The sequence below is a fragment of the Falco rusticolus genome, chromosome 5, assembly GCF_015220075.1.
Source record: "Falco rusticolus isolate bFalRus1 chromosome 5, bFalRus1.pri, whole genome shotgun sequence".
In the NCBI taxonomy this organism is placed as follows: domain Eukaryota; kingdom Metazoa; phylum Chordata; class Aves; order Falconiformes; family Falconidae; genus Falco; species Falco rusticolus.
Genome location: NC_051191.1, coordinates 18,388,317 through 18,392,793, shown reverse-complemented (window position 1 = coordinate 18,392,793; position 4,477 = coordinate 18,388,317).

Sequence of the window (4,477 nt, the reverse complement as noted above, 5' to 3'; positions counted from 1 at the left end):
GCCATCCTTGCTGGTGAATAATGTATCTCCAGTATCACCTGACTTCTTCTGTCAGTGTATTCTGTTCTGACTCCTCCAGCATAGGTATCTGAAGCATAAAAGGACCTCCACCCCATAACATCTCAAACTCCTCTGCCAATAAACTCAGTGGATCCCACTTTATAATTGTGCACGTTCACAAACAGAACCGCTGCTCATCCAGAACAGAACACAGGAGACCAACCTGTGATCAGCAACCATGAATTTCAATATAATCCCCTGCTGAGAGGACAGACAGTCCAGATGGGAGTTTCCCATTAAGTCACCTTATCTTATAAATATATATGTATATCTAACTGAACAGAGGGTAGTAGCATGGTAAGATCTAAATATGCATCTCTCCATCAGATCAGATTTTTAAAGGTGGTGTGCTCAAAGGAGTGTCTGGATTCCCCAGTAGGAAACTGAGGAAGTCCGAATTTTGACTACCCTTGAGTCAACAAGATCAAGCATGTCACATATGCACACTAGCAGAACAGATGGCAGCAGTACTGCAGGGGAGACCAGAGAACCAGAGAACCTGGAGAGCCTGTTGCCAGCAATGCTGGAAGGTCTGCTTCCATCAGGGAGACAGAATGATGAATAACAGTAGTAGTTCAGTCTCCCGCTGTCACTGCTATGAACATTTACAGTAGTATGAAGCTGGCTTGTTACACCAGTTTGATGATTGTCATATTTGCTTGGTCTGTGTCAGGTATCTCAGTGCCATAGTACAGTTGGTGTTGAGATTGACACATTTTCCCTTTGGCTTGAGATGTATAGATATGATTCTTAAGAGGAGCTAGGTACTTATCTGGACAATTTTTTGGTGGGCTTCATGTCACACTCAAACTTCAACAATTTCACTTTTGCGACTAAGTCACATCTTGGAAGAGGATCATCAGAGTGGCAAGAGGAGATAGCTTGAGCAGCCCTACCATGACCAATCTACTACTCAAAGATTCTCCACCTGTTACACTTTACTGCTAGGCTAGATGGCCAGTTCTGAAGTCAACCTGACCAGCTTCTTCCAGGTCCATCCTACATTCCTGCAAGTGTGAGAGATGAAAAGCTCGCAGAAGGATTAACACCGACCTGGTATATCACCTATAGCAGTCAAGCAATGGGTATGCTTACACAGTACAAGGCAGATGACAATCCAAATGGTAAACATCACCTAGTGAAACACAGCCCTATGTGAAGATAGTACCTCAGATCCACAAACATTTCAGCCCCATGACTGTGGCCAAGTGCCAGAGGTAATAAATCTTGACTCTAACAGCTTTCAAAAGCTCTGGCTTTCTGCCATGCTAATGCAGTTTGCCATGGACCCAAGCTAATACCAGTGCTGACTGGGTGCATGTGAGGAGTCACTGTACCTGGCCTCATTACACTCCTAAAATGTCTGTCATTCAGCAGATATCTCTGCACATCAGTAGCTACAAAAGTCTAGATGGGGTTGGTAGTGTTCAGGGTGTAAGGGAAAGGTTTTTTCCACTAAAATGTTGCCAGCATGCAGTAGAGTAGTGCAGAGCTGTTTTGTTTCTCCTTGTGCATCAGAAGCAATTCAGTAGCCAGCTGAAAGCGCTGAAGGGTTTCCTTTGTTTGTAACAGCCATTGTACTGAAGATTTTTTAGGTTTCCTTTACTTAGGAGCATACTGAAGGAAATGATTGAAAGTTACTAAATTTAGATAATTCTATTCTTACTAAAAACTTCCTCCTTTTTCATCAATGTCATTCCTCCAAATTTTATGAGGGAAAGGGGAAAACATTAGTTACAGTGAAATGTGGAAAAGATTAACAGATCCCAGTCTGAACAGTCTGCAAATGCCAAGACCTAGAGAGAAAATGAGAGAGAAAAACTCAGAAGGTATGAGTTTCCTAAGCTATCCTTCTTTCTTTGACTGGGAAGAGTACACTACTTTGAGAAGAAACTGAAAATGAAAACCTAAGTTAATTGAAAGACTCTATTAACAGAACAACTACATTAATTACCAAACAAAAAAATCCCAAAGCAGTACACCTCTAATATAAGTTCCAAAATTAAAATTTGGAATTTGAATCCAGAATCCCAAGTCCATGACCTCTAAAAGATAATTTGAAAGAACCTTTCAGAAAGTCTCTTAGAACTCTTCTAAGCTACAGAATGCCTTTAGTGTACACTCTATATTATCAGCACCACCTAGAGTGCATCACTAGAAAGAACTCCAGTAACATAATACTAATATTCTTTACAAAGAGTGATTTAATTTCAAAAGAGCATTTTCCAGACTTACTCTCTTTCAAAGACTTCCATATCAAGTATATGTGGCTGATACAACAAAAGACAGACAGGGAAAGACCGTATTTTTCTTATTGCACCTAGAAGAGGTGGCGAAAAAATATCACAAAACATTTGGAATTCAACTGAACCCTGTAAGGCAGTGACTGTTGTTTCTGGCTTAATCATCAGCAGAAACTTCCTCTATCAGAATATAGGTGGTGGTGGTGGTGATGATGATGATGAGGATGATGAGGATGATGAGGATGATTGATGAGGATGACGAAGATGTCCAAATCAGAACAGAATTCTGCTCACTCTCCACAGAAATAGAAACAGATTGCTGCATTTTTTCAGTATACTCTTTAGTTAAGAGTTTGGAGGTAGAAGTGAGAAATAAAATAGATATTGTTAGAGACATTGCATATTTAGAAAGTAATTGGTTTTACCTTTATTTCTATACACATTCTGTTTACAGCCTGCTTGTTTCAGACACCTACTTATTTAAAGCCAATTCCTGTATGTAGTCGTAATAGCAACAGAGAATGTTACAGGATGCACACTTGATTTTCTCCTGCTTTCACTCTAGGTAAAAATTATGTAAAGCTTTCATCTTGATTTCTTTACAAATTTTCTTCCAGTATAACTGAATAGGACCTTGTTTACCATTACACTAAAAATTAAATGCAAAATTAATAAACTAGTATAAGCCTGGAACAACTCAGTAGTGAATTGGGCCCTTAACCTGGAGCTGATGTTCATTGCCATGATTTGTGATTTTATCAGTTAACTTGTAAATTCTGTTAGTGTTCAGAAACGCTGACTTACTTTTCAAATCCGCTGAAATTCATAGGAGGACTGTACTTGCCTCGGGTTCTGATAAACAGACCCTTGGCACTGATACCACACCTCTGAAGCTGCTTATTTTCATTTGAAAAAAAAAAAACCCAACAGTTGTTTATGGTTGCATAACGATCTTATTACAGCCTATTTTAAAGAATAAACAAAGTAGGAATATAGGCTTAACAAAACAGAGCATTTTCTTGCAATGTAAACGTATATGCAAACATTCAGCTGCTAGTTACCAAGCACTGATTATTTATTCATTTCTGCCAAAGCAGTGCAGAGACTGAAAACATGGTTTCCTGCTCTGCCGACTGAGAAGCATATACTGAGAAAGCACGACTCCAGAGCTTTATTTCAGTTTCTGGTCTTAGTTTTCAATCTGAGAATACACTCCCTATTGAATGGGACGAGCAAAGCAAACAACATGTCTTTTCTCAGAAGGCAGCTTGCTCTGCCTCTAACGGCACAGAACTCCTTAGTACCACTGGTGACCATTATTCCTCTCGCTCCCACCTTCCCCATCCAGTACCAGTTGCCTTCCTGTTACACCTGGGGCCCACCTACTTCTGCTGTGGGAAAGCTTCTTTTCAGAAGGCTGGATGAGTTAAATGCTTTGCCTCTGGCCCTCTTCCTCACTTATCTTCTGACCTAAAAATACACCTAAGGTCACTTAAACTGATCTGTATGCTTATATTTATCTTAAACATTATTTTCAGGCTAAAAACTATGAGCTTACATACTGCAAATTCAGAGTGTTATTGACTATTACTAGTCAACAATTGTAAGATTGTAATATAATCCCATGTTTGTATGTATTATATAATTATAATACTTTATAAAGTAAGTATAATGTTAAAATGAATTATAGTCTTGCACACCAGTGAGATTTATTTTATTGAAATTCTTAATCAGAAGAGAAGGAACCAAAAAGAAAGTATTTTTGATCTTTTAGTCCTGACAGTCCTCTTACCCACTACCACAATATTACAGGGGAGTATATTTCCTCAAGATACTGCCGACACCACATGCCAAGTAATATTTCCACCCTGTTGCATAAAACACTTCTGTATTACTATTGCTATGTATGTTGTATTACTATGAAGAAACTAAAATGAAATTATTACGTTACAGAGAATCTGACCTGTGTCCTTTGTTACACGAAGAAGGCGTGGTACTTTCAGTCAAAACTGATAACTGCTAACAAAATCGTAGAAAAATGGAAGACTATCACGTTCATCAAGGAATGGCTGAGAAGAGTATCCCAAAGATGTTACAAATTGCAGTACAAAGTACCCATTACCATGAGAGGAAAATAAATGTACTTGCCATAATAGGAAAATGCAGCAAACATA